Source organism: Fukomys damarensis, unplaced genomic scaffold, assembly GCF_012274545.1.
Source record: "Fukomys damarensis isolate Sample0158 unplaced genomic scaffold, DMR_v1.0_HiC HiC_scaffold_29, whole genome shotgun sequence".
NCBI lineage: Eukaryota > Metazoa > Chordata > Mammalia > Rodentia > Bathyergidae > Fukomys > Fukomys damarensis.
In genome coordinates this window covers 30,595,059-30,611,784 of record NW_022900941.1, presented here as the reverse complement: position 1 = coordinate 30,611,784, position 16,726 = coordinate 30,595,059, and the positions used below count along the sequence as shown (strand labels likewise).

General features: G+C 38.6%; 1 protein-coding gene across 1 annotated transcript in view; it reads right to left on the bottom strand.

Annotated features, from left to right (window-relative positions):
- Lypd6 (LY6/PLAUR domain containing 6) overlaps window positions 1-9,917 on the bottom strand; it is a 102,886-nt gene extending 92,969 nt beyond the window's left edge. The window contains exon 1 of the mRNA XM_010620989.3: window positions 9,878-9,917. The gene's annotated coding sequence lies outside the window, so the exon portion shown is untranslated. The remainder of the gene's footprint in view (window positions 1-9,877) is intronic.
- Between the last annotated feature and the right edge of the window lie 6,809 nt (window positions 9,918-16,726).

Genomic DNA, 16,726 nt, shown 5'->3' with positions numbered 1-16,726 from the left:
ATTTTTTTTTTTTTTTTTTTTTTTTTTGGTACCGGGGACCAAACTCAGGACCTTGTGCTTACAAAGCAGGCAGTAGAGCCACTGAGATAAATCACCAGCCCACAAATATTCTCTTAAGAATGCAATTAAGTAAAGAAGCTGGGAAATGAAGATCTATCTACTCAGGAGACTAAATTGTGGGCCTTCAGTTTTTGGTATCAGTGACCCAAAGTATAAGATAATAATGACCAAACAGCCAAATAACATTTTTATCAAATGCATTTATCAAGTCTTACTAAGCCCCTGCTTGCCAAAGGAGTAAGATGTCATAGTGAATCAGCCAAGTATGGCAGTCTAAAGAAAACACCCATGCAACCAAATATGATAAGCCTCATATATGTAGTGTCAGATATTTACCAAAGCACTCTCACATATGATTTATCACTTGACTATCATACTAACTTCACGAGGTAAGCAGAAAAAGAAAGATTTAACAAAGACAGGCACAGAGATCTAGGTTAGCAGACTTGCACACATTTAGATCAAGTGATCATGGAAAGCACCAATATTCAAATCTAGCTCTTCTAGTCTCCTTCACACCTCATCACACAAGAAGACACATACACTCCATATACTGATGTGGGCATGTGATTTGGTGAGACAGAGGGCTGTAGCCATAGACCTAGGAGCCCAACTGCTCACTTTCTAGTCCCAGTGCCATCACATATTGGGTAGTGTGGCTTGGGTGCATTATTAAATCATCATGTGTATCTGTTTCCTCTCTGTGAAATGGGAATAATAGCAGTATTGAGCCATGGGGTGATGATGAGGATCACATAAAGGTGCAGACCACTGTGACTGGTACAGAGCAAAAGGTTCAATAAAGATTAGCTACAGTCATCATGAGGGCCATGACTGAGGATCAAAAACAACTCCCAAAGTGAGCTCAAGTATGTGGCCAGGGCGTCAGGTACTGCTGATGGGGCTCAGAACTCACTACACCAACATGTTGGGTATTTTAAATTGAAGGAAACAAACAAAGTGGTCTCTCTGACCTCTCATCTTTCTCCACTGAAACAAGTCACAAGAGGATTTTCTAACCTTCCCTTGAATTAGACCGTAAGACCCTGCTATGAGATGAATTTGAAATGTTTTTCCAAATTCAAATGCTAAGGGTTTGGTTCCTGCTGGTGGGCTCTGTGAGAAATGATTGGATTATAAGTGTTCTCATTTCATCAAGTGGATTAATCCATTGATGAGATCATAATTTTAGAGCATTATTGGCAGATGATGGCAACAGGGTGTAGGGCCTATTTGAAGGGAATGGATCATGGAAGAGTAATGTAGGAAACTGTGTCTGGCCCCTTCTACTTGGGCTCTTTCCTACTGTGCTTCCTGGCTACCATGAGATGAGCTGCTTTCCTCTGCCACACCTTCCTGTTACTATGTTTCGGCCTCACCACAGGACTAAAAGCTATGATGTCAGTGACCATGGACTTCACTTGTAACACTGTGAACCAAAATAAACTTTTCCTCCATAAGTTGACAGTCTCAGGTATTTTGTCACAAAAAGCTAACCCAGGCACTCATGTAAGAAGTACTTTCCCTATACTAGGAAGAAGGAAATGCCCTTTTCCCTGAAGATATAGAGATAAACTTCCTCTGTTTTCCTCAGTTTATTAATCTTAGCATACACCCTTTGTGTCCAATCACATTCCTCCACATGACCATCTACTCTTCATCAAGTTTAGCATTAAAATGCTCAGGCATATTGGCTGGGGATTTAGCTCAGTGGTTCTGCCACTTTCCTCATAAGCACAAGGGCCCAAATTTGATCCCCGGTACCAAAAAAAAAGAGCTAGATATAATCATTTCTTTAAGTCTTCATTTCTATATTAAGTTTCCTATGTCACATAAAACTTATTAAATAAATATATGTTTTACTGTTGTTAATGTTTTCTATAGGGGCCTCAGCCATGAGTCTAAAATGGGTAAAAGAAAAGATACCTTTCTTCCTATATACTACATTAGCTTCCTATCAGCTACTATAATGAATTAGCACAATTCAGTGACTTAAAATGACATGAATTTATTATACCACAGTTTTGGCAGTAAGAAGTCTGAGACGGGTATTATTACTGGGCTCAACTCAGCCTTCTGGAGGCTCTATAGGGAGTCTGTTTCCTTGCTTTTTCTAGCTTCTCTCTATTCTTGATTATGGCTCCTTCCACCACTCCAATCTCTGCTTCTGTTGATTACCTCCCTCTTCCCTTGCTTCTCTCATCACAATTTTGTTCCCTGCCTCTGTCTTACAATAAGTACTCCTGTGATTACACTGGGCCACAGGACAATCAGGAAAACTAACTCATCTCAGAATCCTTAACTTAATTCACATCTATGAAGCCCCTTTTTCTAGGTAACATGACCCAGGTTCCAGGAATTAGGACATGTACATTTGGAGGGATTAGAATTCAGTTTGCGACAGGTTTCTAGATTACAAAAATTAATTTAAGAGAACTGCTGAACTTAAGGAGTTCAAAAACTCAAATGATAAGTTTGTGAGGTGATGTATATGCTAATTGCTCTGAATCAATCAGCAATATATTGTATACAGTGTCAAAATCATTGAACTTCATACATATGTTCAATTATTATGAGTCAATTAAAAGTTGTAATATATTTAAAACTATTCAGAAACTATGGAATGAAACAGCTGTATTTTTTAGATTTTTAAGTCTAGGGAAACATCAGACTATATTACTCTAGGATTAAGAGAAGTATGAACAAAGAGCTATGGGAGTAATAGAGGATGACCATTTATCTCAACTAAAGAGAAAGAAAGCTCATAGAGTAATGCATGTATAACATACTAGAATATCCTATCCAATAACATGAGTGTAGGAGACCAGAATACATTACCCCAAAGTATGTTCCTTTGGCATAAAGATTATTTGGAGAAACTGCAGGCACAGAGGAGCTCTGTAAACAAAGTTACCATTTGTGAATTAATTTACATTTATAAAGGAAATCTCCCATAGGGAAACCAGAAAAGATATGAGTAGGAGAAATCAAAGTTATAAAAACTACAAATAATAGCTTCCATTTTCGGTTCCATCTTTTGTTCTTCTCCAAAGTAGGAAAAGAAGGATGGCTCTGAATCATTTAAGATTTATCAAAGGAGAGGCATTAATTTAAAACTGCATAACATATCTTACACTTGTGTACTGTGTGTTTTCTCAGGCATCTCCCTATCACCGGCACCCTAACATCCTTCTTTTTGTATTTCAGTTGAAGATAATATTTAAGTCTGAATGTTTTTGAGATCTGCTAATTTCCCTGGGTATTTCCCATGTATACAAAATGTATACACATTACCAAATTTCTGGTTTTCTCTTGTTAATTTGCCTTTTTAAAAAAGGATCCAACCTAACTAATAACTATGAAGGGTAAAGGGAAGGTGCTTAATTAGTGATGAGGAAGAATATCCCTGTAAAGTGCATGAAAATGTTGGAAACACTGAATGGGCTGGGGGGATTAGAAGCAGAGAAACAAGAAAGAATAAAATGTCCAGAAGAAAATGTAGGAAAGGGATCTGAAGCTATATTGCAAAGGGTCACAGCAAAGGAGAACTTTACAAATGAAAATCATTGAAGGCTGTTGAACTCATCATTCAGATTTATGTTTTACAAAGAAAACTCCAGAGGCAGCAGTGAGGAGAAAGGGGGAAAGATTAATTAAGGAAGAAAATAAAATCAAAGTGATATCAACAGGACAAAATGACAAATTGAATATAGGATGGAGATAAAAAGGTCTCTTGGAAATGGGGCAGGGGCAGGAGGAGGGAAGAGGAAAGGAAGAGAGGAGTAAAGGGAGTAAAAATGATGAAGGAATATTGTGCGCACATGCCGATGCCCCCAAACAAACACTATTCTGTGTTAGTAAATGCATTAAAAACATGCTTTAATGTTTAAAAGTGATATGAAGTAATGAGCTCACATGGATGCTGATACTGCTAATTGATCAAAAAAAATGAGTGTGAATGAAGACTTATGGAGGGCTATATGCTTATTAAAAACTTTAATGGGGCTAACTCTAGGAAAAATGAAACACCTGCAGAAATATCATCTACATGTCTGACAGCCCAGGATGATCTATTATTTGAAGTTAGAGGACCTAGCCACAGAAATAACATCCAGTGGGTCCTAACTTCAGTTTTTTAAAAAAAGCTAGAATTTAAAGATGAAGGTTAAGAACACTGCTAGGGTTTGGATGCATCTCCCCCAGTACAAGGGTTGGAAGCCTGGTTGGTGCCCAGTATGGTGATGTTAAGAGATGGTAGAACTTTAAGATGTAAAACCTAGTGGGAAGTCATCAGTCATTGGTGGTAACCCCTAAAAGGGGTTAACATAATTCTTGTGGGACCCTAGCCATGATCTGGCTTTGTATCTCATGCCATGATTTCCTTTTGCTACTGGGATGCTATCTGTCACGAAGCCCTTGCCTGAGTGGAACTGAGCTAATACCAGTACCATACCCAGAACTGTTAGTTAAATAGGTCTCTTTTGTTTTTACAGATCCCAGCCTGTGGCATCCTCTTATACAATGGAAAGCAGAAACAATCCTTATGTGCCTACTATGTATCAGGCCTTCTCACTGGAAATGCCCACAAAGGACCCAAAGACCTGAATCCTGAAAATCAAGAATGTGAAACAACAAATAATAGCTTCCACTTCTGTTCCATCTTCTATTTCGTGTTCTCAAATACTCCTTGCTATGAGTCCTTAAAATGTGCTCATGCCAATAGTGTAACAGATGAACTTTTTTACTGATACTGAAAACTTATTTGATGACCATGGAGCTTAGAAATGCAGAAGGAAAGTAATTCAACTTTTAAATTATTTGTTTTGAAGAGTAATAAATTGAGATGATTCTGTAGTGAGGTCATTGATATTAGAGATACTATCAGCTCTCATTTCAAAGTCTTCCATGGTTTCTACAGCCAGTAATATTTTAATGTGGTTGCGGTGGGGAGTTGACACAATCACTCTGGTCTCCTTTCTTAAATTGCAAGGCATAAAACAAAATCACAAAAATACTATCATATATGGATGTGAGGGCAACCTTGATGCGACATCTGTCACCCCATTGATCCCAGGGTTGATTCAGCTGATGTGGCTGGCTAGTGGGGTGTCCCCTTCTTCCCTCACCACTCCATGTGCATCCCTCCCAAAGCTGTGCACTCGGTCAAAGAGGACAGGACAACCACCCCCAACAGAGAAGGTATATGACCTCCTCAGTCAAAGGTATATGAGTAGCTGTGCTCCCCTGCTAGAACCTCCAAACAAGCTCTCAAAAATACTATCATCTAGAATAAATGCATATTCTAGTCTAATACATCCATCCCTCCATGATTAGGCCCTATCCTTTCTGTGTCCCATTCCAGATACTCTCTCATACTTCAGATTCTCACCTTAATTAAACCAATGAGTTCTGCCAATTGACCACAGTGCTTTGTGCTATGCCTTGATTCACATTCTTCTCTTCTCTTTTTCCTTCATCCTTCTTGCCTTCTCTGGGCCCGCTACTGAATACAGCTGGTCTCCTTCAGCTATCATCCAGTTAAATCCATCCCTGCACTGAGTTGGCCGGTTATTAATTTTGTGTCTCATGATTTCTATAATTTGTTTTTGTAGATTTGTTACATGTCTGTATTTACCTGCTAAGTCTTAAGTTTCTAAAGGTAGAATAATTTATGTTTGTTGACTGAATATTATAGTAGGAAGAAACTGCAGTTGCATTAGTCTCTCTAATGCAAGGATATAACGAAAATACACTTATAGGTCCAGAAAATTTATCCTGTTTATTTACTATCCAATAATTAAAAGTAATAAAAATTTCTAAGTGTGTCATTGTTTTAAAAATACTGTATAGTGTATTATACAATTTAGGGGCAAAAATAAACCATGCATACATTATGGTCAGAAAAATTGATTTAAAAATTTTTATTTTATTTATTCAGTCATTGTGTCCAAAAAACTAGAAAAAAAGAGTAGAAACTGAATTATCACTACCTTAAAGTTCATGCTGCAGTGGGATTCAACTTATAATACTAAAACAGTAGTACATTCATTTTTGTTCCATCTGTGCTAAAATAGGTACAGTTTTACCCTTTGGGGATATATTTATGACCATATCATTCATCAAGCCCAGGGAAACAGCTTGTGGGGAGTAAGATCCCTACTGATGGCAAAGCTAAACAATCGTGTTAAAATGTGCAGATGAGATTGTTATTGATGTACCTGGCTATTAAATGGAAACCTGAAGAAAGAAAATCAAGTAACCACATCTATAAATCCTTTCTCAATCCTAAAAGACAATGCCTTTTCTGGCCAAAAAAATAAAAAAAGTGCTTACTCTGTCAATTATAATGCAAACAGACAGAGACAATGGCACTTGAGGCTAAAGCTTGTAAAGATCTCTGAGGGGGGAGATCTGATTCAATGGTTAAATGCCAATAAGGATTCCATAACTAGGCAGGAGCAGAAAATACAAGATTTAGAAATCTACTGCGTCTCCTTTGGGAATGCATCACTTCTGAATGACTGTCAGAAGCAGAACTTGAATGAGTCACCACCATTCACTGAGGACAAGGTTGGGGAGGAATGGCTCCTATTTAAGTGAACACTCATAGAATCCCACTAATTTTATTTTTAAGAGTACATGTTAAATGGGTTTAGAAAACTTTCTCACCCTAAAAGTGCTTGCAAATGAATTTGGATAATAAAAATAAATCGGGAAACAAAGAAAAATCAGGGTAACTTTTTCCCAACTATCACACATTTGTTATTCATACATAAAAGAATAAATTATCTCCTAAGGTAGTCATGAAATGTTGGACTCATGACTGATCCATCCGTCCCGAGAAAACTTTTAGCCTTAGAAAAGGGCATCTTCTTCTGGGCCACAAGCATATGGTGAGCTTCACCATTGGACCTTTTCAGCTGTGTCCTCCTGAACTAACACTTCCCACTGCATTACAAAAAGGAAGACAAGGATGACTGGAGATCTCAGGGAAAGAGCAGAGGAAATCTGATCTGCTCTAACTGACCAAACCAGGAATTCTCCAGTTGTCTATAATATGTTTTGCCCCAAGTTTTTTACCAAACCTTTACAATAAAATTGGCACACAGGGTAGTGGCAATAGGGAAAAGAGAAGATAATCTGGAAGGGGCCAGGTAGTCATGGCTGGGAAGAGAGAGATGATATGTTCATGTATGAGGAAAAAAAAAATCTCAAATGTACATACCAAGCTTCTCCAGCCCACAGAGATTCTCCTATTGTACACAGGAAAGGGGCCACCAACAATAGGTTCATACAGCATGGTCCTACTGCCAGCCATAGCTGATTGGTCCATGGTGAAATCTGTCTCCACCTAGGCCAATGAGCTCTCTTCCTCAGGACTGCTGAATCTGAGACTGGAAAGAGAGTAAGTCATTCCTACATAATGGCATGATCTGTGAAATACACACATCTCAGGAGCATTTGAGCTCACCATTCCCATCTTGTTTGCATCTGGACTACTGCATTAAGAAAGAATGAAAACTGCAAAGTTGAAAGAGAGAGAGAGAAAGAGAGAGAGAGAGAGAGAGAGAGAGAGAAAGGAAACTCAGATGCTGCTCATAAGGACCAACTATAGCCCTGCTCTTCCAGCAGTTTTACTACTCTGTCTCTTTCAATTATTGTACAGCTAATAACATAAGGGAGGGATGTTAAATGGGTTTAGAAAACTTTCTCACCCATCATTATAAAAATTTACTCTTAGCTCATCACACAGACCTAGAGTGCAGAGAAAGTAAGTCAAGGGCAAACAAACAAGCCAAGGCAAACAACAAACAAACCACATTCTGCCTCATGCACAAGAGAATCATTTTAAATAAATGTTCCTAGGTTAATTTGACTTAGGTGTTTACTGTTTGTAAACAATTTAAATACTTGACAACAAATAGAGTTGATACCTTCAAATGTAATTGGAGATTTAGCTTTGGTTTTGTTTTGTTTTTGTTTTTTAAGGATGAGTACTTTGAAAAGCACAGAATTATAGGGATGACTCTTTTGAGAAGATCTCATTACATTTGGCCATCTGAGCTTAACAGTAGGGTTCTTTGGGATCTGACTACTCATGTATGGATACACATACATCTATGTGCATGCGGGTTTGTGATTATCAGGTCTTGTCTTAGCACCTGAGGGTAACCCAACATCTCTTCTTCCAAATTCAATGCAATCTCAAATAATGTGAGATTAGGTTTGAAAGCCTACAGTTTTCTAAAACTATACCATGACTTTGATAAAGCATAGAAAATATTTTTTATAATGAGAATAATTTGAAAACCAAATCTCATATAAGCAATTAGAATTGACACTTGAAGACAGATTTAATCCCTATCCTACTACCATAACCATAGTACATACCTTAGCAAAAAAAATGATTTCCCCTGAAAACGGATGATATCAACAGTTTCAATTTTTAGAGAGAGAATGCTGAGATTGAGGGCTCTTTTCTTGGTCATATCTTAGTAGACTATTCTCCTGGCCTACAATATTAGAAATATCCTGAATTAACACTCAATATAAGTTTGAAAAGATTAAGCCATTCATTTATTAGGAAGAAGTTTTATCCCACAGGAAGAAATTTAATAAATTAGGTAAGTTTTAATTAAATAAATTCTAGTTCTCTTGGTACTACTCCCTCAATGCAAGGTTCCTCAAACCCCCCCAAATGTCCCCAATATGCAGGGCTCAATATCTGCCAAGAAAAACACATCTGCACATTGTGAATGGGGTTAGAAGACCCAATTTTTGGCTAGCTCGGGTATTAGATAAGCCAATACTGACAAGGCTGGCATGCTCTCCAGTTTGTGCAGGTAATTAATATTCTTGAACTTCTACTCAAGCTTGAAGCAGATTGCCATTTTCAAACAGTAAAAGGTCAATTGCACTCCCAGCCCCTTTACACCACAAAGTGGAGGGAAAGGCGAAGCACAGGGGTTGAGGGACTCACTATGGGCTTCCCCAACATCACAGTACATTCCTTAATACACCTGGGATGAAAGGACCACAGAAAGCCACTGTAGTCCTGCCTAGTCTCTTGTTCCACCAGATGTTGGAACAAGAGAACAAGCCCTGTGCTCCTGTCCTAAATGGTTTTACCTTTTTCTCTCACAATGTTAAAGAAAAGAAGCTACCAAAGTGGTCTGAGTTACCAGGAGCAATCTCTGCAGCCACTAACATTTCAGCCCCACTTTGTATCTGCCTTATCCATCAGAGCAACCTGTCTATGCTGCACAAGACGTGGAGCAAAGGTACCTCTGGGAGGAAAAACATACATGACTTTTTTGTTTGTATATTTCGAACACAGCCCTTTTCCCTTAGTTACATCTTTTTACACTAGATTTCAGAATAGTACTCTATTTAAAAAAAAAACAAAAAAACAGCAGTGGCTAGGGATGTAGCTCAGTGGCACCACACCTGCTTGGCAAATGCAAGGTCCTGAGTTCAATCCCCAGTACCATACACCCACGCACACACACATACACACATACACACACACACACACACACACACACACACAAAGCAAAATACATCACTGAATTCAAATTTAGTTTTCTAGGCAACCTTTAGCCCAGAGCACAGAAGGCTACTCCTCAGAGTTCCTAAAGCAGCAATCCTTATCACAAGACCTACCACTTCTACCATTATCTGTGGAGTGCCAGAAAATTTTGAATCACAAGCTGAAGAGTCAGAGAGGAAAGAGCTTTACAAAGGTTTCGAGGTGGAGAATTTTTTTTTTACTGAACATATTTAGGTTGTTATGAGTCAAGTTCAAAATTCAACTCACATATGAACAGTTTTTACAGGAGTAGCCTCATGTTCAAATCCATTTGCCTCTTATTTTGAAGTAATTTATCTTCAAAATTTCTGGGAAAATTCTACAGAGTCGCCCAGAAAACAGCACCAACCATCTGTAAGTAAAAACAAAAGCTCTCTACAGTATATATCATAGGTTCAAAGCACTTTGGCATCAGCAGATTGAACGCATTATTAAAAGAATTTAACTGCAAGAAGAGCTACCATAATTACACAGCAGCTGGTCTAATGTTGACAAAACAACTTTTAAAGGCTTTCAGAGGCCTTAAAGGCTAATCAATTAAAAAGGCATGAATAGTAATGTGCATCCTACCCTTAACTCTTCAAGTGACACTTCCTAAACATACAGTGATGTTTCCATTTTGGAACAATCATTTCTTACATCCTACAATTAAGCCGAACATGTGAATAAATTCCAAGTTGTGTCTAGGTGAGATGATTATACTTAAAATAACTCCATAAAACTCAATTATAAACACTAAACTTAATGAGCATTTCTGTCCTAGCAAAGTTATGATCAAAATGCCAACAGCTCATGCCAGAAGTTGTGCTTATGTTACCAAGAGCAGGCAAAGAATGTTTCATATAAACTGGAGACACAATGAAGGAATGAATGAGTATGGAATGGTGACTTAATCCCCCTGAGGATTTGGACTGCCCAAGTGGTCTTTGTGGGAAGGCTTCTCCCAGCACCAGCCCTTGCCCTCAATGTCCAACTGACAGACTACCTCCTGCAAGAAGCCTTCACCAGACATCCCCCGAGGTTCCAGTCTTATTTTGTTTCTGAATCCCTTAGAAAACATTTTCCACATCACTGAACTCAGTCCTCTCTAGAGCCTAGCAACTTTCTCTGTAAGAGCCAGATGATAAACATTTTAAGCTTTGTGGATCATGCAATAGATGTGACCCAAATACAGTACTCAGATCTACCTCTGTAGGGTCAAAGCAGACAGGCACAGAAGTTAAAAAAATGGGTATGGGTGTGCTCTAGTAAAATTTTATTCATAGAAGGAAGGAGCCAGAAGATCTACTGACCCTGGCTCTGCCAGCATATGCCCGCTCTCTCCCAGTGTAGAGGGTCTGTTTGTGAACACTGGGCTAGCCTGTTTTCTGAAGCTTTTCCTTCTACTGACTGAAAAAAAACCTCCCAATAACTTGAAGCCACTGTCACATCTTCATATTCTATACTTTGTCCCCTCTTAAATCATTCTCTGTCCCCAGAGTACTCTGCATAAGTAGACCTTCAAAAAAAGCTTCTTTAATTAAAGGAAAATACCATCAGTTTTGCCTTCTGGAGCCCAGAGAGTAAGTCTAATACCTCTTCCACCTGAGAGCCCTTTATGTATTTGAAAACAACCATTGGCGACTGTGGTATTTACTGTCTGCACCATTCGTTGGGGATCTATCTCATGGTGTGTTTTATTGTCGCGTTTTCTTAGTCTATGTATATATTTTTCCCTCCTCATTTAGATGGAAACTGAAGCATAGTCCCTGGCACATAAGCTCCATTTAGTTTTATGAGTGACAGTGGCAGAATGACCACAGAAATATCAATCAACACATCTTTTTCAATACCTTCCTCAGCAAGTCCTACTGGTATGGAGATTTGCTCATAAGCAGCAGTCACATCGTCCCTTCAGATATGAAAGTGAGTAAGAGGCAGATGATCTCTTTCCTCTACCTCCTGCCACCACTGTGTTCCAGAAGCGTGGCTTTACTTGGCATGCTCGTAACGCCAGTGCTCCACAAGAGAATCTAAGGCTGGGTCCACCTTGTGACCAGGTCATACACTCAACCCTCCACTGGCTCACGGTGATCCTTAGTCACTGCAATATCCAGTCCTATTTATCCCTTGCCTTGACAACTCCCACCCCAAACCTACACACAGTCTGTATGCATGTAAAGTCACATAGTAGGCCCTCAATAATACAAGCTTAATTTGTAAAAACTAAAAAACACTTGAAAAATGGGACCTTATGAACAAGACATGAAACTGGGCCTTTCACAACAGTCTTACTTTTCAGGCATAGCATCTCCCAATGTAACCTCTAAAGTTTACTCTCCTGGATTATTCTTTGTAAACCAGTGAAAAAATATTCAAATGCACTACTTTTTGATACCTCTGCAAGAAAAGCAGCCTTTAACACCATTAACAATGGCCTCATTTCACTGAACATCACTCTTCCCTTTTGTACAACTTCTCCCCACCTCCAATCTCCTGCTGCTCACTGCCAGCTTACACTCCAGCTGACACCCACAGAAACCAACTCAAGAGGATACGGATGACAACAGGAGGGAGGGATTTCATAAAGTCCCGGGCCAGAGCCAGTTACTAAAAGTAACCAAAAGCACCATATCCCTACGTGAATATCTGTTTATGGACACTCAGCAGGTTGAAAGAGAGGCGCCGGTGAGAGCAGCACAGGCATCTGTCTGCCCACCCACGCACCAGCCCAAGGTGAGCTGTCAGTTTAGGCTGTGCCATCACTCGTGTACAGTGAATCTGCACACTGCCTCGTCTGCTTGCTTACATTCAAAATAATTAAAAGGAAATAAATTTAAAATGCAGGTTCTCTACCACACTGGGCACATTTCATGGCTACAAAGTAGCCAATGCATGGCCAATGCATGTACGGAGCAAAGAGCTCTACTGGACAGTGCTGGAGGGCCAACCGGTTCTTTCTCCACCCACTGCCATTCTCAGCCAGCTCCTACAGGACTCAAGGGATACCTGCAAACTGTCAGGTCCTGCTGGGGTTGTACTCTGTATCTCCCTTGAAGGGAAAAGGGACATGGGCTGTCACATGTGGTCATTCCAGACAATAGCTGCCATGCTGAGTTTCTGGCATTCTTTAAGGAAAATGAGCAAAGAAACACCTAATTTGCTCTTATCTCCTCAGAGTTTTGCCAAAGTTCTTCACTCTTGTCACTTCATAAGAAACTGTTGCACAGAATAAAATAAGACTGGGTTTATGTATAGATTTAAGTAAAAAATGGAGGGAGACCAAACAAGGTGCAAAATTCTCTAACCACTGTTCTGAGATCAGCGTGCTTTGTATTATTTTTATGAGGTATTTTTGTATTTAATTATCACTTCGCACCAAAAAAGTATGCAAAGATTTTTTTTCCCTTTTTAAAAATATTAAAATTCCAGGGAGAGTGTTAAAATAAGTATATATCTTAGATTGATCACCAGGCAAGTAAAGCTATTCAATAATCTCCCTCTAGGTAAAACAGCATATAATTTTTTTAGGTTACTAAATTGCCATTTTTCTCAAATCTAAGAACAGTAGAAAGTTGCTAATAAATTTTAAATTTTCCACAGTTACTTTGTAGACATGAAATTATGAGAAGAACTAAATTCAAATTCCAGGCTGCTTTCTGAAAGATGAGATGACCTCCTAATAGTCTATAAAGTCTGTGAAACATCTGTTTTGATAACATATGTACTTAAAATTCCCCACATGTCAGTTTCAAGTTACTGCAAATATAAGACAGCACCAGCTGCAGTGTATGAAGGAAAACCTGTTAGTAAAGTGTCGGGAAATGCTAAAGATTTTAATAGGAATCATCGCTTTATCATTTACATATAGTGATCCCAGGAAATTGACCAAACAGAGACCCTATGGTATATGTACTCCTTCCACATGTGACAAAATTCTACTATGACCTTGGCATTTTTTCCCTTTCTAGTGTTCAACTGAGCAATTGCAGAATGTACAATTCTAGTCACTTTACCTAAATGCCCTCCTGTCATTTGTCTACACCTCCAAACCCTAACGATCCCCAAGGACCAGTTCAATTCCCACACCTCCCATGAAAGTCTGCATCTCTTCTAGTCTCTAAATCCTTACTTTTGTCTGTAGCTGCTAATAAGGGACCATACAACTTCAACTTATATATCTTCAGTCATAAAGACATAAACATCTGATCACCTCACTCTGGTGGATTTGTCCCCATTTCATGGCTTTTACACAGACTGTGAGGCTCCCAAAATTGAACCTTCATGCTAGATCTGCCTCTGACTCCGATTCCTAATTTCCAACTGCCTACTCCGTACCTCCACTTGGAAACCTAATAGACATGTCCAATTTGAGGTGCCCAAAGGTTATCTGATCCAAATCTATTCCTCTTTAGTTTTGGCATCTGAGTAAATGACAACCTCATCCTTCTAGCGATTAGTCCCCAAAGCTGGTGTCATCTTTCACACTACTTTTTCATTGTTTCCCCACATTGTACTCTTCAACAAATTTTATCTCCTGCATTCTTTCCAAAGAATGCCCTTTCCACTATCCCCGCTGCAGCTACACAGATCCAGGCTGACGTCTTCCAAATTAGCGCAGTAGTAATCTCCCCACTTCCAATCTCACTCTCCTATCATTTATTCTCACAGGAGCCAGAGATCTTTTAACTCAGGAAATCAATCAGGTCATTCCTCAATATCATATTTTCCAACAGCTCTCAACTTAGAAGAGACGGGGTGGGGGGAGAGGAAGGAGGACAGTGAAGAGGGGAGGGGAGGAAAGAGAAGAGAAGAAGCAGCAAAGTGAATTCTAAGCTCCATCTGAATAGAAGCTATGTCCTACATACTCTTTTTATATTCCTGGGTAAAACCCGGGAAAAAAATACATGTCGGTGTATGTATTGGTGAATAAATGAAATATTATGTCATTTAAATTGCTGGACACGTTAAATGTGGACAATGTTAAAGTAATATTAAAAGATGTAACTTTTTAAAAGATTTCAAAGCTTCTTAAACTTAAGCTTATAATCTCTGTTCAAGTATAAACAATTCTCAAAATCATCAGTAAAAGCCAGTTTCTTATGTGCTGCAAAACAAAACAAACAAAAGCACAAATACCTGCTCAAAAATGATGGGAAAGAAAACATCAATACTATAATTTTGAGTGTAAATTACAACAAATAAAATAAATTCCAATGTGAAATCCCAAAAGTATTTTCAATTCTGTTGCCATTAAGTTGGTTATTAAAATGGACAAGTGCTTTTAAAAACTCAATTCCAACTTACCAAGTAATGATGTTGGTGATGACAGTCAAATTGTCAGAGAACTGATGAAACTGTGGAAATGTAACAAAGACACAAGGAGACATTCCTCCCCCCTTTCATAAAAAAGAATGACGTGTATCTGTACTATAGACTAAATGCCTTTTTCCCAAATTCATAGGCTGAATACGATGGCTTTTGTAACTGGGGCCTTAGGTAAGTGATTAAGTCATAAGGGACACGCCCTCTTGAATGTGATTAGTGCCCTTGTATGAAGAGGCATGAAAGAACTTGCTTCTTCTCCCTTTCTAGGTCCATTATGCGAAGCTATAATGAGAAGAGGGTCATCTACAATCCAATAAGAACTAGATCTGCCAACACCTGATCTTGGACTCCTCAGCCTCCAAAACTGTGAGCAATAAATGTTTGTTATTTGAGGCATTTTGTCTATGATAATTTTTAATAATAGCCTAAACTAAGACACTCTGCCATCTCCAAACTAGTCTTTACCAACAGAGACTTACTGTGCTGCCAGTAAGCCTGACAAATGGCCTGGGAGCCTTGATCTTTCTATACATTCACAGCTTTGCCTATAAAATAACAACAATTAAGTAAAGACCAAATGCAAACTAGCTTCTTTTTTTCATATAAGATGCTTTTAAGGTTATGTTGATGGCTTTATGAAAATTCTTTATCCATTAAATGACTGAGCATTTCAGAGGACAAATGCTGTAACACACCAAAACAAACTCTACCAAGTGGTTTTATGTTCAGTCCCATAAAGAGTGCATCAGTCCCATGTGAGAGGATTTGAAATTCATGGAGCTACTGTATTTCAGAATCAATCACATGGACATATCTGTTCAGCTTTGTGAAATTTTACAAAAGTTTCCGTGAAGAATTCTTCCTTTTTTTTTTTTTTTGGACTGAATTCCGGACCTTGTGCTTGCAAGGCAGTGGAACCAGAGCTAAATCACCAGCCCTGTGCAGAATTCTTTTAACTTTATGTGTGCATCTTTAAAAACAAGCAAATAAACATTAAACACTAATTAGCATCAGAGCTTGTGAGTTACAAAAAATTTTACTTTTAATTATTAGGTAAAATAGTGTGGGACACCAGGTAATGGCCACATTACTGGCATGAAAGTAGAGACCATTATAATAAGCACTGCTCATTAGCTCATCTGTGCATTTACTCAGCAAATACTGATTAAGAAGAGTCTACTCATCAAATGTCTATCAAGCATCTACTCTGTGCCAGAGCTTGCAATGAGTGATGAACTAAGACATCATTTATATATTAAAGGGGGTAGAAAAGGTGGCTTCTAAAAGTGGGAGAGCTAAATTCAAAAACTGGTGCACAGTGTAGTGTGGGATCTTTCCCAAGACAACTTAACGAGACCAAGGAACCATGAGATCTCAGAAGTAAGCCAGTATCATATGGCATCTTCTACCACTTGGACAAAACATACTTACCAATTCTTCATCCATTTTGAAAATGCAATTTGTAGCTTCATATAAATAATTAAGTGGATACAATCAATTCCAATTTGGAACTGCATTTACTTAGTTTTCTGTCACAGAATTTTTTGTTGTTTTGGATTTTTTGTTAACAAGTATTGTTTGTAGTGTGATATTTCCATACATGCATTTATGTACTGATCAAATCCAACCACTGTTTTCCACCCACCCCCACACACAATACTCAAGCATGCACTTTCCTATCTCCAGGAATACCTGTTCTGTTTTCAGGTCAACTTTTTAAAGCTTCTACATATGGGAAAGAATATGTGGCTTTCTTTGTCTGGCTTATTT